Genomic DNA, 19,643 nt, shown 5'->3' on the forward strand with positions numbered 1-19,643 from the left:
CACAATGATGCAGAAAGCAATGTGCACTTAAATTTACTGGAACCTTAGATGAGCATGTGCAAATGCAATTACACACAGACCAGGGGACACATGTCAAGGAGGGGAAGGGATGAAAAAGAGCACCAGGTGACATTGGGGAACAGAAAATGCACTGCACATATAAACTCTGGGAGTGTATCCAGGCTACAGAGCACTTCCAAAAGCTGGTGACACATAACACAACAAACAGCCATGTACCTACCCCCTCATTGCTGCAGTCTCTCCTGTAACTGCCTATCGAGGTCAGGGAATACCACCGCCAGGACACGGCTCATGTGGGGGGTCAAGTGTCGGTGCCCGCCATGGGGCGAGGAGGGTCGATCCCCAGCTGGACCCGGGCGATCCGCCGGGTCCAGCACCGGATGTCCTGCCACCTTTTGCGGACTACGCTCCCTCGCAGATCTCATGGCCCTGACGATGTCCCTCCAGATCTCCCCCTTCTCGTAGGCAGTTACCTGTCAGGATGACAAAGTGACACAACATCAATACACCTGCTCCATATCCCAGAGACACACATTTGAACATCTTTAAAATATTGAACAGGGCATAGGATGCTGACAGGAATTGCATCATTCACAATAAGAAATTGGCCTGTGTGCAAGCCCCAATGCACTACATGGCATTGAAAGTCAACAGGTGGCATGAGGGGTGCGACACACTCACTGATCATGGCACACACTGTGCAGCACATGCAACAGCAGGCTGATGGCCAGCACGTGTCAAGCAGTCACATGTCCCACTCCACTGACGCACCCTCAGCAGACTAGACAGACACACCCAGGCACAGATCACTCGCCTGTCAGTCACAACAGCGGATACAACCCTCACTCTGCACATGTGCCACTTGCCAGTGGGGTGTCACAGGTGTCGTGCCAGCTCTGCAAGTCAGACACACAGCACGGCTTACTTGTCACATCAGATGGGTAGATCTGTTTACTCCTCCATGCAGCTGTGGTGCAGCTCTTCACATAGACACTCACCCACATGACAAGGAACATTCACACACATCAATGTCCATGAGGTCGTACACATCATTTGGACACTCTCACCACAGGTCCACTCATCTCATACACATCTGTGGGTACAGTCACCTGTCACACCGGGGGGGGGCACTGAATCACTTCAGGACAATAGGAAAAAAAGCCACCAAGGATTTGCCAGGCTGAAAGTGTCATGCACTATGCAGTGAATGTCACAGCAAGCACAATGCAAGTGAGGAGTGCACACAGGAACTACCTCATGCACTGCATGAGAGACATAAGCATGTCCCCCCCCCGGGACCCACTCTAAACAACATTGCATGTCTGTCACACCTGGACACAATGCCAGAAGTGACAGTCACACAACAGGTGCATAGGGAAAGGTAGTGGAGTCAGCACTCACCTGCTCCCCTGGTCTCCCATACAGCTTGGGGTACTGTGGGAGGAGGACGTCCAGCAACGCCTCATTCTCCTCCAGGGTGAATGGCTGGGCCCTCTCCACAGTACGTGACATGGTCCAGAGGAAGCAGAGACAGCAGCAGTGTGGTCGACTGGAAAGTTGTGCAGGCAAGTGCCCTCTCATGGGTTCTGGTTGCCTTATATCTGTCTTGCTGAGGGGCATTCATTTTGAGGAGTACATAGTGATTGGTCAGACACATTTGCATCGTATGTTTACTCCAAACCCTTTAAACATACACCTATGACACGCATTCGCATTGTTCAAATTTTGAGCATCATGTCAAGTCAACAACCACTTTGCAACATTGTATTTTGTGGCCAACTGACTGTTCCAGGACACCTGATGGACACATTTCAACTGAAAACTCAGTATCCATGACGACCAGCATGCATTTAGGGCCTAATACTTGTCCCTTATGTGTCCCCTATGTAATTTTGAAATCCACACACAGGTATGGTGCGTTTCACATGTACCCCTATGGCACAAGTACAATGGTGAAATGAAGCGTACACACGCGATGATTGCGGGTGTATGGTGCGTTTCACAAGTACCCCTACGGCACAAGTACAATGGTGAAATGAAGCGTACACACGCGATGATTGCGGGTGTATGGTGTGTTTCACACGTACCCCTACGGCACAAGTACAATGGTGAAATGAAGTGTACACACACGATGATTGCGGGTGTACGGTGCGTTTCACACTTACCCCTACGGCACAAGTACAATAGTGAAACGAAGCATACACACGAGATGATTGCGGGTGTACGGTGCGTTTCACACATACCCCTACGGCACCAGTACAATAGTGAAACGAAGTGTACACACACGATGATTGCGGGTGTACGGTGCGTTTCACACATACCTCTACGGCACAAGTACAATGGTGAAAGGAAGCGTACACATGCGATGATTGCGGGTGTACGGTGCGTTTCACACGTACCCCCACGGCACAAGTACAATGGTGAAACGAAGCATACACACGCGATTATTGCGGGTGTACGGTGCGTTTCACACGTACCCCTACGGCACAAGTACAATAGTGAAACGAAGCGTACACACGCGATGATTGTGGGTGTACGGTGTGTTTCACACGTACCCCTACGGCACAAGTACAATGGTGAAATGAAGCGTACACATGCGGAGATTGCAGGTGTACGTGCGTTTCACACCTACCCCTAAAGCAAAAGTACAATGGTGAAATGAAGCGTACACACGCGATGAGTGCGGGTGTACGGTGCGTTTCACATGTACCCCTACGGCACAAGTACAATAGTGAAACGAAGCGAACACACGCGATGATTGCGGGTGTACGGTGCATTTCACACGTACCCCTACAGCACAAGTACAATGGTGAAACGAAGCGTACACACGCGATGATTGCGGGTGTACAGTGCGTTTCACACGCTTACAATGGTAATACAGGCGTACACATGCCAGGAATGGAGGGCTACGAGTCGCACTAGGATGTCCATCAAGTACTTGTCATTGCATACTTTCATGTGCAGGCCCTAGGTGTGTCAGCCAGTGATATTGGACATGCCATCTCATCTAGTTGCACAATTGATGTGTGATGACCTGTGTACACATGTCATGTGTGATGGAGCACTATGTGGCACACATCACCTTGACACTTGCCACATGTGTGTCTGTGGTCCAACTGTGTCATGCACAGCAGCAGTGGGATGGCACAGTAATCACCACCCACACCTGTCTCCTGATGCCAGGGACAGGGACACTCTCTCAACTGAAATGTCACGATCAGCGTGCCCCTATGTGACTATGTCAGGTGTGTGTCATGTGTTCCCATGAGCTTGCTGTTAGCGTTCCGTCAACTGCATCTGCTGTTGGTGCATCCAACATGGGTCTGTGTGGAGATGGGCATGGCACACATCTATGCACACCATACCACATGTGGATTCCCATGGCTGTAGGGTCTGTGTGCATCAGACATCATATTTTCCCAGGCATACATGTCTGCGTTGTCTCAATGGCTGTTTTTAATTGTTGTCACGTGTACCCCTTCATCGCAATGTGTGTCATATGTACATTTGACATTCCATGTGACCTGTGCGTGTGCCTTGCAGTCAACTGCCTGGATGAGATGACATCCTTCCAATGCAGCTATGTGGATGTGTGTCACTCCGGTGATATCTCTGGCTGTTCACTCAGACTTGCCCCCAGCTCATTTCAGGGCCTGTTATGTAGACTTGACAATCAACAGGTGTATCTGGCTTTTCGTAGGAGTGCCAGCAAGGTGGCATATGTGTCCTGGATGTATTGCACACACCAGACTCCATAGTTACCTGATGTGTAGTAGCAGTTTAGCATGTGCTATGTTCATTGACATTGATGTTGGCAGACTCTCAATCTTCATGATTCCTAACAATGTCTTGCAGGGCACCGCCTGTCCCAAGAACAATGCCAGACTTGGCTTCCATGAGGGAACGTGCCTGCATCCGACGTTACAGATTCACTCAACAGTTGATTGAGGACTTGACCGACAGGCTGGCACCACACCTCCAACGGCGACACAGGTATCCTACTGCGCTGACCCCAAAGATGAAGGTGATGGCAGCCCTACATTTTTTTGCCACAGGTATGTTTCAATTGACCATAGCTGATGTTGGTGGGATGGCACAGACAATGTTCAGCCGTGTCCAGCGTGATGTTTTGGCAGCCATGTTGGAGCACCTTGATAAATTCATCAAATTTCCTACTCCTGAGGAGTTGACAGATGTCTAGGGTGTTTTCTATGCCCTGGGAGGGATGCCCCATGTTATTGGGTCCATTGATGGAACACATGTGGCTTTGGTACCACCACAGGCACAGGAGCAAGCCTATCACAACTGTAAACATTACCACTCAACAAATGCCCTTGTGGTGTGTCTTGCTAACATGCTGATTTCCCATGTCTGTGCACGTTTTCCAGTATCAGCACACAATGCCTACATCATGAGGTGTAGCAGGGTGCCATAAATGATGCTGCGGCTGCACAACGAACGAGCATGTCTTGTTGGTGGGTATACTCTGTTGGTCCTGTGTGTTGCGGTATCTTTGGCTCATACGGCATCTCCTAACCCACTTCTTTACATGATGTTTCCATGTAGGGGACTCTGGATATCCCAACATGCCATGGCTAATGACACCTCTCCGCAACCCAAGAACAGCTGCAGATCACAGGTACAACAATGCACACGGGCAGACCAGTTGAGTGATTGAGAGGACGTTTGGCCTCCTGAAGAGCCGATTCCGGTGCCTTGACAAGACAGGCGGGTCCCTCCCATATGCACCGGAGAAGGTGTGCAAAATCTTCATTGTGTGCTGCATGCTGCACAACATGGCCGTTGAGAAGGCAGTGCCACTCATCCTTGATCTTGATGAGGAGCAACACCCACCTGTGGAGGATCCAGGGCTTGGTCACGAGGCAAGTGATGAGGAGGAGGAGGATGATATCCGGAGTCAGCTCATACGCAACTTCTTCTCATAATGGTGAGTCACTGGGTATGAGTGTGCAAGCTTGTAGCATTGAGTGGCATGTGTTACAATGTGTGTGTCCAGCTGACTGAATGCAAAGTGACTTTGATGTGTGTACTGATGTGTCACTCGAGTGATGATGTCATGCCACACAGTTTTGCGGAGACACTTTCTTTGAAATTTGCATGTGTCCAACATTGTTCATGTTTCCTAACTGACCATGTGTGCGGCGAGATTTGTTTTAGGTGACTTCTTGTGTGTCTGTCATTCCCAGGTTTTTTGCGCCTGTTGTCTGCTCGTGTCATCGCTGTCCTCCTGCTATTCCTCATGAGGATTGCAACGTGTGCTGAATCAGCATTCCATGCACGGACATGTGGAAATGTCAGTTTGGGTAAGGATTGCAGCAAGGCTTTTTGGTGGTGGTATGGGTTGGGAATGTGTGGGGACTGCTTCTGTGCATGTTGTGGTACCATGCATACATGTCTTCTCACCATGGAGCATATAACATGTAGCATCACTCCCATGACATGATAGTCACCCTTCTTGACAGTCATCTGTAGTGGAGTGTGGAGTCTGATGAAGGCATCAATGTGCGTAAACCTTGCCTCTGAAACATTGCTGATGCTACGGGTGGACATAGTGTGGGACATCACAACAAATGGCTCTATGGTGATTTGCAGCATCTCTGTGTGCAGCAGGATGTGTTTGGCTCATCCCCTTGACTTGTGTGCCAGTTCATTGGTATTTACAACATCCGTGTTGTGAAGGGGGGGTCCAGCGTATGTCCCACATATTCTGTCAACTGACCTGTGAGTCTGTTCGTATGGATGCATTTCCCTTTGTGTGAGTTTGTGCAATCAAGGTGTTTTGCACAATCCAAAGTGCCTCATCTCTGTCACTGCAGATCTCTTGCCAGTTTGCATGCGTCATCTATGGCATAATTGTCAAAGATTGAGCATATGAGTGTATGTGTACTTCGGCAACATTCATGCATTTCTTCATGGCTAAAAATCTCTATTGTGCATGAAGTACCTGGTTGTGTATGTATTTGTGCACGTTGCTCCCCACAACGGGACGTCAACGCCTGCTGGCGGTGTGTGTCCTGTGCGCAGCTCCGCATTTTGTTGCCTGATCCTGTGGCCGTCATTTTTGTTGATTCTTCATACATTTTCTCGGAGTGACCCATGAGTAACCTGACACTCCTTCCTTTACATACACCTGTTGCACTGTGCCTTTCTGACCTCCTTGTCTTTGTGTGCTACTTTTTGCCTAGTTTCTCACCCCTTCCGCCTGCTGCTGCCTCACCTGCGGCACCGCCCCACCGAGTGCCCTGATTCGGCAACCCACACGCCTACAAAATGCTCCTCCCTTCCCCCTCCACCCATTCTAAATGCAGCCAGCAGCTTGTCTGTGCCACTGTTGCACCAACGCCGTGCCAAATGCAGGACTGTCTGCACCTGCAACATGCACAGTGCATGACCCTCTGGTCCTTGCATGACCCACGTCACACAACAGGCTCATGCTGCAGCCACACTCCAAGCAATGTCCTCCACACAATCAACCAAATGCTATCAGGCAACCCTTAAGCACACACACGACACCTTTGCATGCTGAGTGTGCAACTCCAACTGCCTACACAGCGCTGCCCCGCCTACCAGACCCTGTCAGAACAACCAGGTCATGTGCCTCCTACTCCACATCCGCTCCGTCCACAAGCACGCCATTGGACTCTGTTACCTCCTCAACACAATGGCCCCACACATCTCCTTCATGACAGTAACCTGGTCAAAAGCATCCTCAGCACACAACTTCTTCATTGCCATCTCAGACGGATACAAGATCACCCGCAGGGATGGCAACAACAATCCCAGAGGATGAATTGCAATTTATTCCCAAGTACACCCTCAGAGTCACAAATCCGGTTTTGCTCCAACCACCTGGCAACCCTCAGAGTAACACTCATCTACAGATCTCCAGGCCTACATCCACAATTCCGCAAAGCCATCAACACGTACATATGCACGCACGCCCTCACCTCCACAGGCTACATGTGGCTGGGGGCCAGTAACTTCTTGATGGAGGAGAACCACACCACCAGCCAACATTGGTCCATCAAAATTTGCATCCACGTCTCCGACAAGTAACACACTGCCCCACACCCCACTACCGATCCCCCAAAGATGCTTGATGTAAGTCACCACAGACAAGCTGTGTGGGACACTCGAACCAACACCTCCGCCACACCCTGCATCCTCACACACTGGATCAGCTACTGATCCAACAATCTTGCCACTTTGACGGACTTTCCTGTGAAGCACAACAACAGTTAAGCCACCTGGGACAAGGCAGACCTACTGGGCTCATACAGATCGAGCCAGACTCTTGTGCAAACCTTGCAACACAAAGTACCTTCATTTACCTTACAGCCCTGGAAAATACCACACACAGCCATCACCATATCATCAGCAAGGACAAGTGGAGATCCTTCAGATAGGGCCGAGGCACCAAAACACACGACATCAAGGAGCTCATCAGCATTGTGAGTGAACTAACAGCAGATCTTCATCCAAAAGACACCCCAACCTTGCAAGGCAGATCATATCCCTTGCAACTTCCTACCACTGCAAGCTCATGGCCATACACGACAGCCTTGGCACACAGAGGCAGACAGCACTATTATCCACGTGACAAACCCCCCCTCAGGTTCTGGACTCCCGTCAGCAACAAATACACCACCTGGCTCATGTGCACCATCCACTCTGGCTCTCCATCAGGCCCCTTCCCACACAACATCTCAACCACATCATTCCCCATCCTTGAAGCCCACGTCCAGGGCATCCTGAATGTCTCATTTGAGTTTGCCACATTCCATGGGAGCTGGAGGCATGCAGAGACCCAGGCCCTTCTTCAACAATGGATGGCAGTACCGCAGGATCTCCTGGAACATCACCCTGCTTCCCTACCCAGCAAATGTCATCAGGAAGACACTCAATGAGCGACTAACAAACTTCCTCCGTGCAAACAGCTCCAGGCAACCGGCACCAGAACATCTTCCATAGTAATCACACCACTGCAACCGTCATCATTGCCACCACCAACGACAACTTAGCCCTACTCAACAATGGTGAGACCACCCCCCTTGACCTTTCAACGGCATTCTACACCAGCTCACACATCTCCAACACTGGTATCCAGAGGAGGACCCAGGATTAAATCACCAAGTAGCTCACCAGCAAGGCCCAGGGAGTCGGCCTCCACCCTGCAGCAAGTAGTACACTGGGGTCATCTGGCCCATGCCCCAGGGCTAATCTCTCAGCGTGACGATCTTCAATGTCTCCATGACCCCCTTCTCCACCATCACATGCGCACATGATCTCATCATCATCTCGTATACCATTGACACTCAGCTGCTCCTCAACCTCACCAAAGACCCAACCATTGCCAGATCCAACCTTCAAGAAGGCATGAGATCTGTTGACGAATGGCTGACCATTAGTCACCTGAGGCTGGACTTGGACAGGACTGAGCTCATCATCTGAGGATTGTCCCCTTACGGCTGGGTCAACTCCTTGTGTCCCACCGGCCTGGGCACCGCACCAGCACCCAATGGCCACGAACGCAAGCTGGTGTTCGTCATGGACTCATCGCTCACAATTACCATGCAACTCAACACCATCTGTACCTCATGCTGCAACACCCTCCGCATGCTGCAAATGATACACAGATAGATCCACTCCAAGGCAAGACAGATCGTCCCCCAGGTCCACGACACCAGCCGGGTCAACTACAGCAACGCCCTCTACGGAGGAACAACAGCAAAACTGCAGGAGAAGTTGCCCACATCCAGGGTGCATCCCCACACCTCATCTTCAACATCCCCTGCCCCAGCCACATCACCGTCCACCTGATATAGCTAGAATGGCTCACTGTCTGCTGCAGGATCACCTTCAGACTCCTGAACCACACTCAGGAGGCAGTCCACAACCCCAGACCCAAAACCGACCTTGGACGTCTGTCATCCAACACCCCGTTGGCCCAACTCCGTGCAGCCCACCTTGCCCTGGCCACCATTCATCACATCCACAGAACAACTGCATGCAGGAGATAGTTCTCCCACCTCGCAAAACAGACCTGGGACTCCCTCCCCGGGCACCTCAACATGACCCATGACCTCTACACCTTCATAATACTCTGGCAAATTGGTCTACCTGAGCAGTATTGCAAGCCCCCTCTCAGCAGGTTGAGGCCATCACGGGTGAGAATTGGGCTCCATGTCTGTATTTGGTGATACATTGTGACCCATGTGTGTCCTCGACCGGACTCAGATCCAAGTGTATGGATGGCTGGAGTTATTTCCACACTCAGGCATACTTTGACATATCCCCACACGTATGTTGTGGACTCCTGCTAAATGACTGCAACAGAAAATTACAATTATACATTTTTTTTATTATGGGTCTGGGGCGTGATTTGTGCACAGAAAAAGGTGCAATACAGGCACCATAGAATCCAAAGTTCACAGGGGGAGATGGGATCCATGCCATTTGAAGTCATCAGAGTCCAGGCCACAGTGTTTGGCATCATTGGTCAGACTGTGACCAGCAAGTCCATGTGGCAGATGATGTCAGTCAATGAGGTGATGCTGTCGCACATGGAGGCCAGGTGCCACGCTAGGTGACCTGGGAGATGTGGATGGTCCGCTGCCTCGCACGGTCTTTTCCGTGGACGACCCACCTTCCTCCGGGGACCCTCAGATGCAGGCCTTGACGATGCTTGGGACGCTCCGTCAGATGAATCCTCCTCCTCCTCCCTCCCTGTGGCTGGTGGTGGTCTTCGCCTGGTGGCACAGGGAGGGTTGCCCATGTTGTCAGCGATCCGACAGAGTGAATGGCTTATGTCCCTTTGCACCGCCAGGAGTTCAGCCAGTCTTGCCTCCATCCGTCCTTGGTGTTCTTCATCTCTGTGAGGGTCACCACTACCTGGCTGAACTCCCTGGTGTCACGCCGGTATGCGTCCATGATGTTGTCTATGTGTGACATACCGGTCCCATCAGCTGGGCTGGTCAGGTTCTCGCCTCCGCCTGCCTCCACTCCCACCACCCCTGCCCACATGAGCCTGGGCTGCGGTTGTGGGCACATCGGGTCTACGGGACCCCTGAGGGATGGCAGTGACAGTGTTGTCTGCCTCCTCCTGGGTGCCTGGCGCACCTTGTCCCTCCTGGTCCGACTGGCTCAGGTGTTCACTGTGGGCAGGGCTCCTCGGTGTCTCCTGGGATGTGCCAGGAATGGGGGTGGTGGTTGGCACAGATGTTCCTCAACCAGGTGCTGCAGGGGCTTTGACACCAGAGGGTCCAGGTCGGTCGGGGTCATCCGCGGAGTGTTGAGAGGCGTCGCTGCCGGTGGGATCAGGTTCCTCCCGAGCCTCGGACTGTGATTGTTCACCCCCATTGTTGGGGGAGAATCATCACGTTGCCCTGTGTGTGAGAGACAGACAATGTTAATGCTGTTTCATGCAACATCCATGTTTCATACACATTCAAGTTGGTAATGTTCCTCCAGGTAGTTGTATGTGCCTAGCATTCTCCTCAATGTTCACTTGTGGATGGGTATGTTGCGGGGGACAGATTGATATGTTCTCCTGAGTCTTTGACATGTAGATTTTTGGCTTGGATGCTTCTTCGGCTATGTACTGATGTTGTTGTGTTACATGTCCATTGTGACAGTGGGTAAATCCATTGCCTGTCCCGGGGGTGTCTGCTTGTGTAAGGGGTGTGTGTGACAGGGCCTGCTGGTGGGTGTAGTGTGATTTGGCACTGGGGCTCCCAGGTGATGTAGCTGTCCCCCCATGGAGCATGCTGCCATGACAGTGAGTGTGAGTTCCTGTCCTAGATATCTGACCTTGTATTCTTGGTATTTGTGTTTGCACTGGTCACAGGAGGGCCTTGTGCTACCTACACCCGGGCCCAGTGTCAGCTATATTGTCAGTTCTTTCCCAATCCCTGTGCATTGCGCATGGTGCATGGGTATGTACCTGGGCCATATGGGATGAGGGCAATTGTGTCTGATTTGGAGTTCAGCAATGCGTTTAGTGACACCCACCCTCCCAGCATACGGGACATCCATTCTTGGGTTGGTGCTTCATGTAGCATGGGACATAGCATGGCCTTGCTTTCTCAATGGGATATACACATGTTATTGGCATTAGAGTTGTTTTTGACTGTGGTTCTGGCCGGTGAGGGTTTGGGGGTAGTTGCGTGCATTTTGTGTAGTTGGGGTGTGGATGCCATTACACCCATGTTACGTAAGTTGTTTGTGTACTCACCAGGCTCTGAAAGTCCTTGAAGTCCATGTACTCCCACTGGCGGAAGCAGGGCCATCCCCTTCTCCTCCCAGGGATGGAAATGTACTGGTCTGCGGGGCCCACCCCCTCCAGTGATGTTGCTCTGGGCGTAGTCGTCATTCATTTTTCGCTTGACCGCCCTCCGCAGATCGTACCACCTGGCTTGGCATTCAGTCCTGGTCCTTCTGATGGGTGCAACAGCATTCACCCTATCGACGATCCTCTGCCACAGGCATGATTTTTCGGCTATGCTGGTCTGTCTGACCAATGTTCCAAACAGCTGTGGCTCGACTCTGATGACTTCATTGACAAGGATCTCCAGCTCCTCCCTTGTGAACTTTGGATTCTTGTCTGTGGGCATGGTGTGGGGTGAGGGTGTGGATGGTTGTGGGTGTGTGGGTGTGAATGTGAAGTTGTGGGTCTGAATGTGAAGAGGGGGTATGTGTGAAGGAGGTTGTGTGAAGGTGTATATGTTAAGGTGGATGGGTGCAGCTGTTGGTGTGTGCTCTCTAGCTGCAGTGAGTCTGTTGCAAAGGCTCATGGTTTGTGTGTGTGGGCCCTTTTTATTGGTCCATTTGTGGGTGGGCCTAAGTTTGAATTTTTGGTGGGTGTGTTATAAGGGGTGGTTGTGAGTTTGCCCCTCTGTTTGCCTGTTTGGATGTGGCCAGGTCAGTCATTTCCATGTTTTGTGCACTGTAGACGTGTTTTGTGGTGTTGTGCGAGTCGAATAGACCCTCCTTGTGCTGTTTTACATTGCCTATGTATGGTGTATGGTGCGTACATACGCGATGTTGTTGTGAGGTGCGTACATACGCGATGTTGGGGTATGCACCGTACATACGCGATGATGTTGTTGTGAGGTGCGTACATACGTGATGATGTTGTTGTGGGGTGCGTACATACGCGAAGTTGGGGTACGCACCATACATACGCGATGATGTTGTTGTGAGGTGCGTACATACGTGATGATGTTGTTGTGGGGTGCGTACATACGTGATGTTGGGGTACGCACCGTACATACGTGATGATGTTGTTGTGAGGTGCGTACATACGTGATGATGTTGTTGTGGGGTGCGTACATATGCGATGTTGGGGTACGCACCGTACATACGCGATGATGTTGTTGTGAGGAGCGTACATACGTGATGATGTTGTTGTGGGGTGCGTACATACGTGATGTTGGGGTACGCACCATACATACGCGATGATGTTGTTGTGGGGTGCGTACATACGTGATGTTGGGGTACGCACCGTACATATGCAATGATGTTGTTGTGGGGTGCGTACATACGCGATGTTGGGGTACGCACCATACATACGTGATGATGTTGTTGTGGGATGCGTACATACGCAATGTTGGGGTACACACCGTACATACGCGATGATGTTGTTGTGAGGTGCATACATACGCGATGTTGGTGTACGCACCGTACATACACGATGATGTTGTTGTGGGGTGCGTACATATGCGATGTTGGGGTACGCACCGTACATACGCAATGATGTTGTGATGTTGGGGTACGCACTGTACATACGCTATGAAGTTGTTGTAAGGTGTGTACATACGCGATGTTGTTGTGAGGTGCATACATATGCATGGGGGGCCTGTACGACTCGCAACCCGGGAACTACTTTTCCCGGGATACGAGTCGTACAAAGTTTGCTTTGTAGCGGGTAAAGTCATTCCCCGTGTACGGGACGTTTTCCATACGAATCCTAAATCGGAAAGTCGGTCCAGATCGTACTTGTACGGTCGGACTGTATTTTTAGGCTTCGTAAGGAAAAGTGTCCGGGTCCGTCTCGTACAACTTTTCCCGATCGAATTCGTACGGATCGGGCCAATCCGTATGTATTTTTCCTGTATGAATCGTACTTCACGGGTGGGACGGGACTTGTATGATTCGTACGGGAAAAATTACGGATGCGAGTCGTACGGAAAAAAAAATACAGAATCGGAATCGGCCCCTTGGTGTCCAGAGAACTATATTTAAAAGCCTTCTTTAATGGCAAAGTCAGATTTTTAGTCACAATCCTGAAAATGCCACGTTTTAGAAATTTGGCAATAACTTGTCTTACTGCCTTATTACACCTACGGCGGTCCATAGGGTAATAATTATAATACTTTAGTATTAATATATAATATTTGTAATTTCGGAAAATTAAATAATGCAATTAAAATTATAAATGATTACAAAAAATGTAAAATTGGCATTTAGGGGTGGGATGCAAAAGATATAGCGATATTTGTTGGAGAAGTGTTTCAATACTCAGGTATTTATTTGAAGTTGATGAATATGAACAATTAAAGGTCATTTATTTAAGTAAACAAAGTTGAAGTAAATTAAATAGTATTTTAATTTAAATACGAATATACATTATTTAAATATTACAATATTATTAAATCATTTCTAAAAAATGAACGTGTCTAAATTACATTTTAACACATTATATAAAAAGATGTCAACATAATACAAAGGTTTAGTATTTATATTATTTTTGTAAGCAAGGTATACTTTTTTTAAATAAATAGTAAATCATATAACATATTTAACATAAACATAAAAAATGTTTTTTCCACAGTTTACGATTAAGTTCAACTGCAAATGTTCTCCTTTATTTTTACCTTTGTGCTCGACACTCCTAGTTGTACATATGCACAGGGTGTAGACTGATTTGCATATGGCTTGGTCCAAACTAAAATGGCATGGTGAGCAAATAAACGGTGGATTTAGGCCCAGATCTCTGTACTGGGGTGAATGTATGACATTGTTCTGCATTCTGTTCCTCAATAGTTCTTTTTGTAAACAGTCAGTGGAGCATCACAGTCAAGATCGAATGCCAGGAAGAGCTGTGGTCAGGTGAGAACAATTTACTTTGCATTAATATGTATATAGCTGGCTACGTTCATTTTAAGTTACCAGGGAAAGGTTGTTAAATGGTAGATGAAATGCCATTTTCCATTCCCATGTAGGTTGTGTTCATATGCTCACATTGGGATGATTGCTTTCTTTTCATAGTAAGTTTAGAAAAGTTAAAAGATAACTTTTTTTAACTTTTCAAAACATATTTGAAATAAAAGTAACATTTTTTCCTTTTTGGGATACGTGTTGTTCAAACTATTTGGATTCTTCTCAGAATGAAGATCACATGGCTGCAGGTGGAAGATTGATGTATTTAATCCAGTACTACAGCGTTATTTTTGGGATATTTCGATTTGGAAACTGTGTGATTTTTGAGGGTTATGCTTTTATTAACAGAGTTTCTGATATGGAGGTTCATTTTTTGTTATTGCTTCCATCCACAGCTGTGTATTACTGCTGGCTTTTTTGGAGACTCATTTTGTTTTTGGAGAATGGATTTGGTTTTGACTAGCTAACAGATTTTTTTTTAACTATTTTGCTTTTTTAAGGTGCCTTTTTTAGACTCATAATTCATACATTAGCAATAATTGTGTTGCAGGTGATGGTTTTTCACTTAAAAGCATGCTTTATTTTGTTTTGGGGCTATTAATTTGTACATATATGTATTATTGGAGTACTGTTGACCAGTAACGGTCCGTAGAGGGAGTTCGGCGGGGCAGTGAGGCGGGGCGGGGGAGGGGCAGCGTGGGGAAATGTAAACACCGGAATATGGATGAACGGAGGTAAGTACACATTTAAATAAATAAAACGAATTTCGTTGCGCGCGCTGCATTGCATTTTGCGATGCAGCGCGCGCAAAGGAATTTGTTTTATTTATTTAAATGTGTACTTACCTCCGTTCATCCATATGATGCAGTAAGCAGCACACATAGAAGTTTCAAAACGCCATGAATGATTGTTTATGTGCAGGAAGGGAGACCTTCCTGCACATAAACATTAATTTCCCCCAATGCAGACACCCTTGCACTATGGTGTAAAGGTGCCTATGTTGGCATTAGGCAGCTTGCCAGCTGCTAGGGGAAATGCAAGGGTGCGCCGCATCCTTGTGAATACGGCGCATCTCTGTGTTTTCAGAATGAAGAAGCGTGGCGTTAGCAATGTTTGCTTAACACCACACTTTTCCATTCTGTTGTAAATATGCCCCTATGTATTTTATGAACTTGAGCATCTTGTATTACTTAAGTATTTGGTGCTTTTAAGCTACTAAATTTGTACTTTAGTCACTGTCCAGCACCAGTCCTGAGGTAAGTTCTTGATGGAGTTTGAATAGTAATTTTTCCCCATAGTCAATGTCCACCACCTACCCTAAGTTGTGAACCCGGTGGAGTTAGAAAAGTAATGTTATCCCTTTGTCACTGTCCAGCACCTGCCTTGAGGTAACTACCTGGTGGAGTTAGAATAGTAATTTTGCCCCTTTGTCACTGTCCAGCACTTGCCCTGAGCTATGTACTTGGTAGGGTTATAATAGTAATTTTTCTCCCTAGTCACTGTCCAGCACCTGCCCTGAAGTAAGTACTCAGTGGAGTTAGCATAATAAGTCTGCTCCTTAGTCACTGTCCAGCACCTACCCTGTGGTAAGTACCTGGTGGTATTAGAATCGTAACTTTGCCATTCAGTTACTGTCTAGCACCTGCCCTGAAGTAAGTTCCTGGTGGAGTTAAAATGGTAATTCTACCATTTAGTCACTATCCAGCACCTGCCTTGAGGGAAGTTCCAGGTGGAGTTAGAATAATAATTTTACCATTTAGTCACTGTCTAGCAACTGCCCTGAGGTGAATTACAAGTGAAGTTAGAATAGTAATTTTGCCCCCTAGTCATTATCCAGCACCTGCCTTACAGTTAGATCCTGATAGAGTTAGAATATTAATTTTGCCTCTTAGTTATTGTACAGCAACTGCCCTGAGGTAAGCAATTAGTGGAGTTAGAATAGTTTATTTGACCATAGTCACTGTCCAACACCTGGTCTAACTTAAGTATGTAGTGGGAGCTAGAATAGCTTTTTTGAATACTAGTTTCTGTCCAATGCCTGTTCTTAGGTAAATATGTGGTGTAGCTAAAGCAGTAATGTTTCCCCTTAGTCACAATCTAGCACCTGCTTTACAGTAAGTTTGTGGTGGAATTAGAATAGTAAATCTGTGGTATAGTGACTGTTTAGTATGTAGTACAAGGGATGTATCTGGTGGTGTTAGAGTAGTAGGTTTTCATGCCAGTTATTGTCCACCACTTTTTCAGAGAGAAGGAGATGGTGGATTTAAAATAGACTTTTTTGTTATATTAATTTATTGGTACTTGTTTTCAAGTGTACACCTAGTTATTTTTTTAATAGTTATTTAAGTTAACGTTAGAAATTGTTTTGTGGCAAAAAATAAAGTGCAATATTTTGTTACTTAATTTGTTTTCTTTAGTTACATAAAATATATAATATGCTAGAAAAACAATATTTTATAAAACTCCAATATTGTTCTATATACAATAAATTAAAATATATGAACCCACTATGTGTTTGTCGGCCCAACTGTTGTAAAATTTGTGGGCGAAATCTGCAAGTTAAAAAAAAAAATACATTTATCATACGTATTCTATACTACAACTGCGTAATGGAGCATTAGGGTAAGTCACCAGTAACCTAGTGAGCGTTTTGGCAATGCAATGGTTCCTGGAGCATCTTTAACCAGAAATATGTGATAGTATCAACCCTATAGAGACGACAACAAGACTGCAAAGTATTAAATCTCTACCAAACAAGGGTCGTTCCTGTTAACTATATGAAGCGAGTGCTTCTTTGTTTGATGGAGATGTCCTCATATTCTTAGGCATCAAGAGCTTCTCACCAAAATTGGTCGGAAACGGCCGACGGGTCACTTATTAAGCCGTCCATCATCCTGGCAAAAGGCAGAAAGGCCTTTGCATACTACTAAGGTGGTTGGGGCCAAACAGGTGAAGCTTCCCAGTGATTTGCACATTTGCATACTCATAGCAATTCAAAGTGAGAACCATGGACTCTGCTCTCACCAGCACAGTACAACAAAGAACCCACTCATTACAGTCACCTACAGATTCCACTTCAATATAGTAACGATGCAGTCACCTCCACAAAGGTTTCAGATCATTTATCAATTTGGAATTTCTAAGAAAACACACTTGCTTTGCCTTCGCCAAGCCCAGGAGGTAGGATCTTTTGTCCTTTACAGAAGTGGAGCTTCAACGGGGGTGCTTGCTATGTATATATTTGTAAGTGCCTTCTGCTGAAGTTTAATTTCTGTGAAATGCGTATTAGGGGTAAAACGACCCTACCAAATCTCAATGGGGGCGAGGGGCCCATCACCTGGGCTGATTTTGGCCCCAGAGATCCCATCACCTGTGGCCAAACACAGTTTATTGGGGGCGGGAGCCACACGGCCCCCCTCCCTGGCTGATTTCGGTCCCAGGGACCCTATTCCCTGGGGCTTGGCCATGTTTCCCTGGGTGCCCTGGAGCTGACCCAGTGCATCCAGTCTGCTATGGGACTGCGGGGTCAGCCTCAAGGACCACACAGTCCCAGTTAGCTCCCCATCTCCTGCGGGAGCCAGCCCTGCTCTTGCACACAGGGAGCGGTGAACATCCAGTAGTACTCGGCTGTTACACCACGTACCATTACTTCGCAAGCATTACAACACATGGAATGTTACAACGCGTAGCCTTTACTACGCAAGTTGATACATCGCATGTGTTGTAATGCTTGTGTAGTAAAGGCTATCCACATCATTGTGTGGAAACGGACGCGCTTCAGTTTCATCACAACGACGTGCACCACTGACGACGCAGGAAGCAGGAACCGAGGAGAGAGAGGTCAGAAGGGCTATGTAGTATTTAAGGGTTTAGGGTGGGGGGTCAAGCAGGGGGTAGTCTTTTTGGTTTAAGGATAGTGTAGTTGTGTTTGTGTAGTGTAGAGTAGTGTCTGGGGTCTTGAAGGGTAGTGCTTGGGAGTAGGGACAGGAATGGGGTGGGGGCAGTGTCGTACTGTGGGTAGTGTTTTAGGGTTAAGGGTAGTGTTGGGTTACTGTAGTGTAGGGTAGTGTTTTAGGGTTTAGGGTAGTGTCGGGGGTCATTCAGGGTAGTGTTTCAGTGTAGGGACCATCTTGGGGGTAGGGGTAGGGTCGTGATGGGGTAGTGTTTTAGGGTTTAGGGTGATGTTAGTGTAGGGTAGTGTTTTAGGGTTTAGGGTAGTGTTGTGGTGTTAGTGTAGTGTAGGATAGTGTTTTAGGGTTTAGGGTAGTGTCGGGGGGTCATGTAGGGTAGTGTTTCAGTGTAGGGACAGTCTAGGGGGTAGGGGCAGGTTCGTGATGGGGTAGTGTTTTAGGGTTTAGGGTAGTGTTGTGGTGTTAGTGTAGTGTAGGGTAGTGCTTTAGCATTTAGGGTAGTGTCAGGAGATCGTGCAAGGTAGTCTTTCAGTGTAGGGACCGTCTTGGGGTAGGGGCAGGGTCGTGCTGGGGTAGTGTTTTAGGGTTTAGGGCAGTGTCGGGGGTGCGTGCAGGGTAGTGTTTAAGTGTAGGGAGTGGGCTGGGGAAGGAGGATCGTGCAGGGGTAGTGATTTAAGGTTTAGGGTAGTGTTGTGTTGTTTGTGTAGTGTAGGGTATTGTTTTAGGGTTTAGGGTAGTGTTGGGGGTGCCTGCAGGGTAGTATTTGAGTGGAGTGGGCTGGGGGAAGGGGGTGGGTCATCCGGGGGTAGTGATTTAGGGATTAGGGTAGTGTAGTGGCGTTTGAGTAGTGTAGGGTAGTGTAGTGTTTGAGGATTTGGGTAGTGTTTTAGAGTTTGTGATGTATAGGGTAGTGTATTTGTATTTAGTATTTAGTGTAGTGTTGTTTTTTTTTTTAACAAACAAAATAGGGGTTAGGAAAAATAAACGGGGTAAATGTCTTTTTTTATTACTAGGCAAGTTTTTAGTTAGTATACATTAACACTTGCAATGTAAAGTTATGCGAACTAAAAACTTGTGTAGTAATGGTATTTGCTAAGTAAAAATATCAAAGTAAAAAACTGCGAAGTAATGGTATGCGAAATAACGAGTCGTATTCACAGGGAGCTGCTTGATATGCAGCTCCCTGCATGGCAGAACAATACTTTCATATCTTAACTCCACTCTCAGCAATCGAGATTTATGCCAAATAACTGAAAGTGTAATCAGCAGACCAAAAGCTACCTTTCTGCCAAATTTGGTGTAATTCCGTCCAGTCGTTGGGGCTGCAGACGTATCTAAATACTCTATGGGAATTAACATGGGAAACACACTTATTATGCACCCCTTTATCATGGCTCCCACCTCATGGATCACCCTGAAACTTTCCATGCACAGCTAGAATTAGCGTCGCACTTCATTAGAATTTTTTTTAAATGTTCGTAAAATAGCATCAAAGATACAGGGAAGTCAAAAATTGCTTTTTCCTATAAA

Source organism: Triturus cristatus, chromosome 9 (genome assembly GCF_964204655.1).
Source record: "Triturus cristatus chromosome 9, aTriCri1.1, whole genome shotgun sequence".
Lineage (NCBI taxonomy): Eukaryota > Metazoa > Chordata > Amphibia > Caudata > Salamandridae > Triturus > Triturus cristatus.